Genomic DNA, 11800 nt, shown 5'->3' on the forward strand with positions numbered 1-11800 from the left:
TTCACATCCTTATAGGCTTTGCAGTAAAGCAAAACATCATTATTTTTTTTTTTGCATCTACACATAAGGCCATGGTCACCTCTTTTACATACTGTTTGTATTTGCTTACATACATGCGTATTGCACTGTAATAAGCATTTTATAATAGAAGCATTTTAGCCTTTAATGCTTTAAAAAAACAAAAAAAAACAAAAACCAGAAACAAACAAAAGAGTGTTCAATGACAGTAACAGTTTTTACAGCCCATAAAGCCACCCATAAGGTTCTGTTCAAACAATGACAGCATTCATTATACAATCACAGAATCACAGAACGGTTTGAGTTGGAAGGCACCTTTAAAGACCACCCAGCCCAACCTCCTTGCAGGGACATTTTTCAACAGATGAGGTTGCTCAAAGCCCCGTCCAACCCAACCTTGAACACTTCCAGTCATAGGACATACACAGCTGCTCTGGACAACCTGTTCCAGTGTCTCAGCATCCCTATTAGCCCATGTCATTGTCCAACCTGGGACTGCTGATCTTTGGGCTGCCTCTCACATTTAACAACCTGATTCAAAGATCTTCTACTCTTAGCAACTGAGCCTGCCCACCTACACTACTAAGGCCACGCGGTACTAACGAGGTTTTCAAGACGCCATGCAAGGAGTCCACACCTACGGACACTGTCAGCTGGAGGATATACAGCGTTCTGCACACTGATGTCAACATTCACACCGCACAATTTCTGAGCTGGTTTCCCACAGATGTCGAGTGTACCATTTTAGACGTGCCAGATGGCACAAAGAAAGCGTGTAACAGAAGTAAGACACAATCTAGTGGCCAGCAGCAGAGCCAAGGGCAGGATGACCCTTTCAGCACAAGTTCAGACCTATGCCTAGCTAATGTGACACCACCTGCAGTGCAACAAAGCAGGAATGCTGACTGAACCATTAACACTTCTAAGAGACTGTTAGATTCTGTCATCTCAAAGACATTGGTCATGCAATGAAAGCAAAAGACTGCCACAGAAGCTTTAGGAAAGGTTTACAATTAGCAAGAACACAGTACTTATTCACAAGCAAAACTGAAGCATCACTCTCACCCCCAAAATCCCACCAGCATTGCTATTCGACTCACTGCTATACATCAGTAGTTTGTATCACGCACCTAGAAGTTCAAAAGTTATAGTGCATTTGGTGCCCAAATTAAGGCATCAGCTTCAATCATGGTAAAATAAGCCAGTTGTCAAAAGTTCTTAAAAGAAAAATAAGTATCTTGGGGGGAAAAAAAAAAACAATTTGGAGCACTTCATAACTAAAGCATCCTAAATTACAATTCACTTTTATTGAGAAATTAAGCCTCTCTTTAAATAATATAAATCTAACCATGCATATTCTAATAGGGCAATAAAAACCAACTAATTTTGCATTGTCCTATAAACAGTAAAGATAAACCTAAACCCATGATAAATACAGTGACAAATCCATTTCAATATTCTCACCAAATACAACTAAATTTTGGTATGGGGAAAAAAATAACAAGCTCATCATTAGCATCTCAAGCTCCCTATATTTTACACAGTCAGAAAAAGTAACAGCTTAAGTCAATCACATTTGACTGTTACCCAGTTATTTATATGAGGAAATGAAGCTGGTGTCCGAGTGGGGAGATTAACTGGCAACTTGCCGCAGCCTTGAGCTAGTTTGTATACAACAGAGCTAACTGCCAGCACTCTATCTACGGGGATGAAGCTAAGCAAAAGAGTTCAGATAGGTATTATTCTGTTTTAATTAATGAAAAGCAAGAAAAAAAAAAATCCAATCTGCAGCTGAAGTTGCCAGGCCAGACCTGCAGAAGAACTCAGCCCCACCACGACCTGAAGCCTGGACTGCCAATGGAGCCAGACACACAGCAGTCTCCCTCAAGACGGGAAACCCTCGGTAGGGATTTCTCACCCATGCATTTGCAGTTCCACTGGCTGAACGGACCACCTAAAACCAAAGTGAAAATTCCCATGGTTGCTGGCAGTCTCGGAGACTCCACAACACGCTGGACAGTACTACGGGCACAATTACAGTAGAGGCATGGACTGCAAGGAAATGATAACTAAGCTGGCTGGCAAAGGTCGTTCCCAGTGAATCCACAGACCTTTAAAGATCATTTTGAGTAGGAGAGGAACACGGGAGAAATGAGATTATTCCTCCTCAGCACAAGTGTGTCGAACAGGACGAGACAGATTTCTTCAGACTTGCAATATCTCAAAGCAGACTAGCAGCTCACATTCACATCTTACATGAACAGCAGAAAAAAATGAGTATTTTGGGGCGAGTTCACAGATAGCACACAAGCCCATAAATTTCATACGAAGAGTGAACCTTGCTTTTTAGGCTCCTTTCTAAGACAGTTCAAAGCTGAGAGCAGCTTAGAAATCAACCAATTTCCCTAACCACCTATGTATCTAATAACTGTATCAGTATCGGCATGAAGAGCTCCCAGCAGTAGCTTCCATAACCAATACTGACTCCTTCCTGCAGTTCCTACTAATCACCAACACATGGTGGGAACAGCCCACTGGCCCTTTCTGGCGCTCAGAAGGACACAGTGATTAGCTGCCTGCTTTTGTAAGGTATCTGCCATTTTGGAGGTGACGAAAACATTTACAACAGTAGCTTATTAATTGCACTGTGATTATGCATTCCCATCTACTCTTGATATGTACTAAAAAATAAAAATAAATAAAATCCTGCACGCATTTCACAGCAAAATTACTTTATTCTATCTTACTGATCTGTAAGCAGCATTTGAGTCCATGTAAAAATGACCTCTTAACACGTACTCGGGAACGGAAAGTCATCCCTCTGGCCTTTTCCTTCTCCAGAATTCACTCTCTAGTTAAAACATTGGCCAAGGCACAAATAAACAAACATTAGTAAATACGAGTCTGGACTGCCATTGCATCTCAACAGCAGAGCCTGCCAATACCAGATATGGATCCAGAGACATTGCTGGGTTTGCCTCTTCCAGAATAACGTTTCCAAGGAGCTACACCCTTGTCTAGCTCGCTCAGATTCTGAAAATCACTGTTTATGACTGTGGCTATAATAGTTGACCTAACCAGGAGTGCCAGGAATCAAACCACAGGCTTTGGAAAGCAACGGGATCCATAAGCTACAGGCTCCTTCTTCTGAGAGCGTAAGGTATGAGAGTCCCAATCCCAAGCCGCATGAGATCACTATGCCAGGATAATAGTGCAGATTCCGCAAATCACATCCATAATGTTAAGTCTTTCAGCATCTGGCATAGTTCTAAATGGACAGCAAATCTATTTGTCGGATAAAGTCTGAACTGCTAAATAAATAGTGATAAATTTCCTAATACTACTGGGCAGAGTGTTCCTGCAAGTACAACGTGTGTTTATCAGTTTCCCACTGAGCTAGCGTTGACTTTCAAATTTCCTTTAATCTTACTATAGTAAACATAGTACAGCTCTCTGGCAAACAAGAGTAACATTCTTCCTGTAATATCATATCCTTCTTTTAAAGAAACCTTAGAGATGTCCAGAAAAGAACTAGGCTCAACTTGGAATGACAAAATAAACTTGTTTCCAAAGAAACTTCAGTTTTCTAAAATACTGGATTTTATACTGAAAAAAACAAGACTATTTATATAAGGAGAAGACTGGCAATTTCTGATAGGTACACCAAATCATGTTTACATGTATCACACTTTTCAAGTCAGCTATTGAAACACCAACATAAAAATATTGTTCTAGTTGGAACTAGTCTACCTGAGTTGAAAAATAAAGCAACTGGCATTTTGGATGTAGAATTCAGAAAATAGTAGACTGTAGCTCATGAAGGAGCTTTGTCAGTGTTCCTTCAAGAAGAAAAACATCAAGTGCAGACAACTTTTTTTCTGCTTAAAAAAAAAAATAAGAAAACCAAATGGCATTTATTATGGTACAATTTGTATTTAAAACTTCTCTTCATTTGGGAGGAATTTATGGTAGACAAAAGTGGGGTTTGTCTTACATTTTAAAAAAAAATAATTTGGATTGAGCTGTTGAATACTTTCGTGTAAGTGACTGAAGGGACTTGGGGAACCTGAAAGCAAGACAGTCTCAGATGACAGAAACTAGCTCAGCTTCCAACTACGTGTATTTGTCTTGCTTGCTTCAGGGTTCCTATAGAAAAAGGGTTATTACATAAAACAAATTTTCACGTATCTTCTGTGATTTTGTAATAATGTGATACATTTTCCTAAAAGTTTATGTGACATTTGACTCTTCAGCTTCAGATACCCTGAAGAAGTCACAAGTTCTGGGCTAAGACATCACTTAAGGCACAGTTTCAGTACCGAATGGAGTATTAGAGAAGCAGATCAACAACCCTTCCCTACACAGATCCCAGGTTGCCTACAATTTGTTTCAGTTTCTAAATATTCACTTTTAAGACCATCTTGGGAAAAGCTGTTCTCACTGAAGGATCAGGCAAGGTTTCCATGGGCTTCATTAATGAAGAATATAGACCAAAGTCAACAAACACGTTTACTATAAAGCCATCGTGTATAGTGATCTGAAAGGTGTCAGCCAGAGAACAAATTAAATGGAAATACAAGTGATAATCATCTCTCTCTTAATAAAGAGACTTTACTGGATGTATCCATTAAGTGATGCACCATGTTCATGTATTCTCCTTCCTCTTTGCCCATCAACCTCCTCTTGCTCCTCACAAAGGACACGGAGCTCCAAATCACGTTGACAGAACGAGAACTGACAAACGATAGACAGATCATAACAAAAAACATGCCTACAGCAAGGATGTCTCACATCTGAGAGCTGGGATGTTTTCATTTTGGATAGAAGCTCTGACCCACTATTTAAACCCTGTCCCAAGCTCTCCCACGTATTTTTAAAGGACAACTTTCCAGATGTTATCTGTACGGAGACTGGCCAGATTTATGGGCAGGATACCGCTTCACTGTAAGCCAAACTAGTGTTTTGGCCTGACTGGAAATGAGATTAGGTTTGAGATTTGCACCAGGAAAAATCCTGTAGTTTCATGCCAGAAACGGTCATGCAGAATTTTTACAATGCTGTTCGGGTTTTTTTTTTTTTGTTAGCACTACTGTAGAATATCAGGCTATTTAGCATCATCATACCAGCACTTAAGCAGAGTGATAGGGTAGACTAGACACAGCTGCGATCCACAAAACTGCACACAAACAAAGAAGGGCAGCTAGTTCACTTGCAGCACCAGCTCCATACAGTTTTCCAACTGTAGCAAGTGTTTGTACAAGACAAGGTCAACAACGCGTTCTGCATGAGCTGTACAAATGCTGTTCTCAAGTTTTAAGAGAAGTTAAAAATTCAGGAATTTTTTTAAGATTTATTGCTGTTAAATCCATGGCCTGCTGGTGCATTTGTGCATTGCCCATCACACTCAATAAAAACTAGTTCCAAAATGAAATTTGCAAGGTAAATAAGATATTTTCCTTTCCCAGTGTACTTTACTTCTCCCGCTTCCTTAATGCGAAATAGGCAGAAATGAAATCTTTACGAGAGTTCTTGTATTTGAATGTGTCGCAGTTTTAATTCCCTCTTAGCTTCATTACAAATTACAGTTTCTTAAAATACTCACTTCCTAAACAATAATGACTTTTAAACTGTCTGGAATGAGAGATAAATTTAGCTTTCCCTTTCTATAAAGGAGCTTTTAGTAAAGACAGTAGCATGCATATTTCTATACACAACATATGTTTACAGTATAACTAATATGTAGCCCCTACGAAACACTGACCTTAGTAAATCCCCCTTGGTTTTATGACTAATCTAAAATACGCCACTATAACTCTTACAGATATTATGTAGACAGCGACAAAGAAAAAAAAAATAAAAATGCAGAATCTCATATGCCCAGAAGAAGAAAAAGCAAAACAGAATGTGAAAAGTAGATGCTGTAAGATGACTTTTTGACAAAAGTAACAACTGAAGTTGCCATGATTGTATCACACCAGATATTGAAAGACAGATTGCTCTCTGTTTTAACATCCCGCAGCAAGACAGATTCTTACGGTCTGTTTCCCTTTCTGCAATGGGTTTCAGAAATCTTCTCTAAAAATGATAACAAATGGCTTAATGCACTGAGAACAAGGAATACCATGGTTTCAGGTGACGTATCCATAATCTACACAATTCATGTTAAAATCTACACTTCAGCCCACAAAGCAGCTATGCCTTGGAATGACGTTTGGAGTAGACAACCTCTAGCAATAAAAATACAGTCACCTGGGAAGGAGAAGCTCCCTCATTTTTCAGTTTCTGTTGCTCCAAACAGCACAACATTTTCTGCGATCCAAAAGCAGTCTTGGAGCAGGCACAGTGTTGCGGACCAAGGAGGATCTTTGCATCTTTCATGCTATACACAAAACCCTACAATTTCCACCATGACCCTGGGGAAAATGTGTGTAAAACTCCAGAATCTGTGAGAAGCCCAGGTTTTGCAGCAATGACGACCACCTTCTGTTACTGAGTAAGAAGGATCTGATCCCTAACTGCTCCAATAATTTATTTTCCAGTTAGAAATGCTTTCATATAAAAGATAACCATTTATCATTAACTGAATCATTTTTCTATTTAAAATAGTTTTCCCCAAAGACGCAAACTGAAGAAAAAGCGTGGAACTGTAAAATGCCAGCCAAATCACCAAACAACAGAGAATGGAAAATTTATCCACTTTAAAGCAAAAACTGCAGAAAAAAAAAAGTGTTTTCACATGTTTTAATCAGAAGCTTCAAGTTTTAAGGGGATGTTTCACATCTCCTCGGGCATTGCACATTCCCACCTGCCTGGGCAACTGGACTCCAGGGCCAGCATGTGTTTCCCATCATGTGCTGTGACCAGGACCTGCCACCACAGGCGGGACCTTCTCCAAAGCGCTCCTCCGGATGCCTCCCAGATCATCAGCCACCATGCTGCACCCGGGGAGCACGGCACTTCTAAATGACAGTTTTTAAGTTTCAGTCCAACATTTCTCTCCACTGCCAAACGCAATGAGGAACATAAACACAGCCTTGCAAACCTTTACACGTGGAAGTGCTACAGCCAGTGAGAGGGAAACAACCAAGAAGCTCCAGTTGTCCCTTCCTAAACCCAGCCGCTGGGCTCCCACTCAGCAGACAAGCACAAGTCTGCAATAGCCAAAGCTCCCACTCAAAATGTAGGATGCCATCACATGCCAGACTATAAAAAATAAATATAAAATAGCCACCACCATTTAGAACTGAAGAGATCTCAGTATGTGTATATGCACGGAGGGCAGCCAGAGTCTGGTGCAGGGTTGTGCTCTCCTGCTGAGCCAGGAGGGTTTTTTTTGTAACACGTGTAGGCAGTGGTGCAAGCAGCAGGGACTAGCTCCCACCCCTGGGAAAAATGGTTAGTATTGGCTTCCAGCGGCGTGGTGCATCGGTACTAGTCTGCTGCAAACAGACTGCGCCTATGTTAGCAGCCAGCACAGCCCGACTGCAGCACGCAGAGCAAAACACTGAAGCGTGGAAGACACTATATGCACTTTATAGCGTTTTACTTCAGCCTAGCTCTGGTCTCACGGATTTCCAGCAATGGACACAAGCACATCTTCCAGTTTAGAGTCATCCTAAAGGAATCCAGCTGGCCCACCGTGAGGTATATGGAGATGGAGTGGCAACAGCTGGAAGACTGGCATCAAAAGTACACTCCTGAGACAAATCACAACACTGATGTCAATGCACAACCACACCCATGAGCATCTGTGAATGTGGAGCAAAAGCCCTTTTTGTGCTGCTCTTCAAGAGACGCTCCGGATGTCAGTAAATCTGCAGTGACTTGAACTGCTCATTGAAAAAACTGTAACTCAAGCATCAGAAACCGGTACATTCCAATTTACCAATTCCAAATTGGAATTTACCAGTTTCTGATGCCTGAGTTAGAATTATTTTGATGTGAATTCACTAGTAGTGTATAGAACTATGAAATCGAGCAGCTGGAATTTACCAGGTACCAATTTTATCAAGCAAAACCACAGCAGGACTGAAGTATTTATTACAAAAGAGGATGATCTGGATCTGCGTGACTTATACTTTCATAAGTGTTGACAAATGGTCACTGAAACCAAGTATCTTCCAATTTATCAATATAGTTCAGCTGGCAATTCAGATACTAATGTTTACCCTGAACTGATACTACAGAACGAAACAAAAATCTCCGGAGTTTAATTCTTCAACTTCTCATACCTTTGTCCTATTCTACATTGAAAGCCATGTTTCATGACAGCAATTTGAAAGACAAACATAAAGCAAAAATGTCAGCTAAACCAATCTCCTAAAAAAATCTAGGGCTAACGGCATTTACTTTTGTGGTACCCTTCTAGGGCTCTTACTGATGCTTTTCACTGACACACCTGGCACTTACTTCTCATGCTGCAATGGAAGGCTGAGCAAACCTCGCTGCTACCAGACGCACCTCCTCCCTGCACACAAGAGCTCTGCACCAACAGCGGGCGGCAAGAGAGGCGAGAAGGCAGAATTCTACCTGCTAGGTTTCTCACTCATCAGACCAGTGAGACTTAGCAAATCGGTCTGTTCTCTTCAGCTGCACAAATGTTTAGAACACAGGACTTCCCTGCAAACCTTGGATGATGGCAGCTCATGAGGACCACAAACGTGAGAAGAGAGAGGTCCCTTGCTCAGAGCCCAAATACAGAGAAAAAACGCTCATGTTCTGGCCATCCGTAACAAGGAGATTGCTGTTCCTTACTTCAATTATTTTCTCAGGGCATGTCTTTAAAATCTTTAGAGCACTACTCTTCTTAACTTTTGGAAAGCAATCAGGAAAGGCCAGCCTGAGAACTAAGCACCAAGTTGAGCAAGCGAAGCATCTGCATTAAAACACATCAGGCATTTCTAAGCAAATATTTCAGGCGGTGCGTACTTCTTGGAGTTCAAGCAACAAACTAATCCCCTAAGGGAACACAGTATCTGTATTGTATTGGCACCAGTGGGAAGACGAGATGCTGACGCGATGTTGATTCCTCCCTGGTTTAGCAAGAAATAGCCTTGAAGCGGCCTGATAACCAGCTTGCTAATTGGGGCTGCGCACAGGCATCGCTTGGTCTTGCACCTGCTGCTTTGTGATTCCCAGGAGGATGGGGGGGATTCCTAACCTGCGGCTTTTCCTTAGAGAATCGCTGTCACGGTCACTTGTCAGGTTGACATTCACCTGACTCTAGTCATTTGGCTTTCATTCAGTTTATTTCTCCTCTTTTGGAGGAAAAAAAAAAAAGGGGGGGGGGGGGGGGTAAATTCTTGTAAGCTGTTAATTTTGTCCTCAAAAAGGCGACTGAAAGTTATATAACCCCTTTCACAATAGTGTGCTAAAAATAAGAGCCGTTCAGCCAAATGCCACTGCAATTTTTTATAAGACCTGTGACTCCGATTCTGCAAGACCTGTGAAAGTGAAAATATTTCCTTAGCTTTAGCAGAAAGTCAAGCAGGAGCTCCTTGTGAGACAGACACGGGTTTGTATTATTATAATCCTCATTTGCAAGGGGAAAAAAAAAACAACCAACACGCCACCAAACCCAAACCCCAAAGCCGCGTATATGCACACTGATAGATTTCTAACCCATGACTTAAAGTAATGACTTTAAGTAATCTGCAGCCGATTCCGTCTCGCAGCTGATCCCTCCTGGAGTTTCATAATCACCGACCATCATTAACCCAAAGCAAAGAGAGGAAGGTACAAAGGGGCACAGGTCCCATGCGCGACGTGATTTCCCCCCCACCCCCCGGTTCTGTGTCGGGAGGCGGCCGGCAGCCGCGATGGGCGCCGCTCCGCACCCCGCGGGCTGTGCCACCCCGGTAACGCCCGAGGGCGCCCAGCACCGGCACCGGGCGCTGCCGCCAGCCGGTTCCCGCTCCGCTACTTACGCGGCCCGCGCAGCTCCCCGCGCGCACGGCCGGTCCCCGCCGCCAGCGCTGCGGCCGGGCAGCCCGGAGGGGAGCGGAGCCGGGAGGGGGGGGGCAGGGGAGCCCGGCGCGGAGCGGGGCGCGGAGGGAACCGGGAGGGGAACCGGGCGCGGAGAAGATTGGAGCCGGGCGCGGGGGAGAGCCCGGCGGGGAGGGGGGCGCGGAAGGGAACGGAGCTCGGCGCGGAGAGGGCAGCGGACGGGAGCAGAGCCGGGCACGGAGGGGAGCGCGGAGGAGAGCCGGGCCCGGAGGGGAGCGGAGCCCGGCGCGGAGCGGGGAGCGCAGGGGAGCGGAGCCCGGCGCGGAGCGAGGCCCGGCGGACGGGCTCCCACGCGTGGCGCGGCCGCGGGCGGAGCTGCTGCGGGGCGACCCCGCGCTGTCACCGCCACCGCGCCCGCCCGCGGGCCCTGCGCGCCGCACCGCTGCCCGCGGAGGGGCGGCGGAGCGTAAGAGGAGGAGGAAGGGAGCAGCGGGGGCCGGGCGGAGCCGCCGGCCGCCCCGTACCTGCAGGGAGGCGGGGAAGGGTCTGCAGCTGCGTCCCGCCGGCCCTAGCTCCGCGGGGCTGATGAAGCGGGGGTGGCGGTCGCCGCCCGCTGCCGCTGGTGCGAAGCCCTGGGCGGCCGCAGCTGCCCATAGGCGCCCCGTGGGCAGAGCGGGGCGCGGGCGAGCGCGGCGCGGCGCCGGGTGCGGGCGGGGGGAGCTGGGCGCTGTCTCCGCGCAGGCGGCGCTGCCCGGGGAGCGGCTCAAGCCGCAGCTCGCGATTGGCTCCGGGCCGCGGCGCTGCCCCAGCCCGCCCGCCCGCCGCCCCCCGCCCGCCTCCCGCCGCGCCGCGCCGCGCCGCGCCGCTCCGCTCCAGCCGGGCGGCCCCCGGCCCCGCAGCCCGCCGGGCAGAGCTGGCCCCCGGCCCTTCTCCCAGCCGCCTTCTCCCTGCCGCCAAGCCCCAGCCTTTTGTTTGCGCAGGGACATTCCCACCCGGGATCTGACCCGGGATCGCATCTTCCTCCTCCGGCTGCAGGACGCGCGACTTTAGGCGGTCGTGACATGTCGTGTCACGCTCAATAGTCAGACGCGTTTGTTCTCTGGACGTTTAAAAAAAGAATAAAATATCCCTAGCTGGTAAAATCAAAAGCATGCAGCGCCTGATCACCTGAGGGTTCAGCCTGAGCTAGGACGCAGCATTCCTTCGGTGCTCAGCACCGTGCAGTTTGCTGTTTGCAGTTTGCTAGCCTGGCACTGTTTGGGTTCCCGGCCTGATGGGGTAACTGCACGTCAGATCACCGCACACATGGAAAATGAAACCGGGATGCTAAGCCGCTTCTTCCCAAATCTGGGGTTATTCCCTCTGTGATTGCCATTCCTCGGTGCATCTTTGATCTCGGTGTTCCTTTCGCTCAGGGTGACTTCAGTGGCCTTCGGAATAGGGTTCTCCCTCCTGCAGACCTGGCAGAGTCAAAGCCTCGGACCTGGCTCTGGGCAGAGAGGCAAGCTTTCAGTCGTGGTGTGACCCCCTGTTTGAACAAGAACACAGCTGAACCGAATAAATAAGCCCTATGGGTATTTCTCAGCATGGGAAGATGTAATATTTCCAGTAAACATGTTGGCAAAATCCCTTATTAAAATTAGGGAGAGCAAAATGATCGCTTATAACAGATGCACTCTTAATTCATGCAATGACCTGCATTTAACTGACGCTGTTGAATTAAGTAGCGTCGATGCCTGTTGGTGCATCAGGTGCCATTAAAAACCACCATTTATCTGGATTTGGCAGACTGTAGCATTTGATACAGAGAATGGAGTTGCACAGATACTTTCACGTG

At 45.9% G+C, this 11800-nt stretch overlaps 1 protein-coding gene across 4 annotated transcripts in view; it reads right to left on the bottom strand.

The window, feature by feature from the left end:
• Nucleotides 1-11500, bottom strand: part of GREM2 (gremlin 2, DAN family BMP antagonist) — a 41032-nt gene extending 29532 nt beyond the window's left edge. For 2 of the 4 annotated variants that reach the window (XM_040598633.1, XM_040598629.1), the window contains exon 1: nt 10488-10692. The gene's annotated coding sequence lies outside the window, so the exon portion shown is untranslated. Of the gene's footprint in view, nt 1-10487; nt 10693-11130 lie in introns of those variants that run through there. The other 2 variants (XM_040598634.1, XM_040598631.1) reach the window with 2 other exon arrangements.
• Nucleotides 11501-11800: the final 300 nt, after the last annotated feature.

This window comes from Falco naumanni, chromosome 6 (genome assembly GCF_017639655.2).
Source record: "Falco naumanni isolate bFalNau1 chromosome 6, bFalNau1.pat, whole genome shotgun sequence".
Taxonomy (NCBI): domain Eukaryota; kingdom Metazoa; phylum Chordata; class Aves; order Falconiformes; family Falconidae; genus Falco; species Falco naumanni.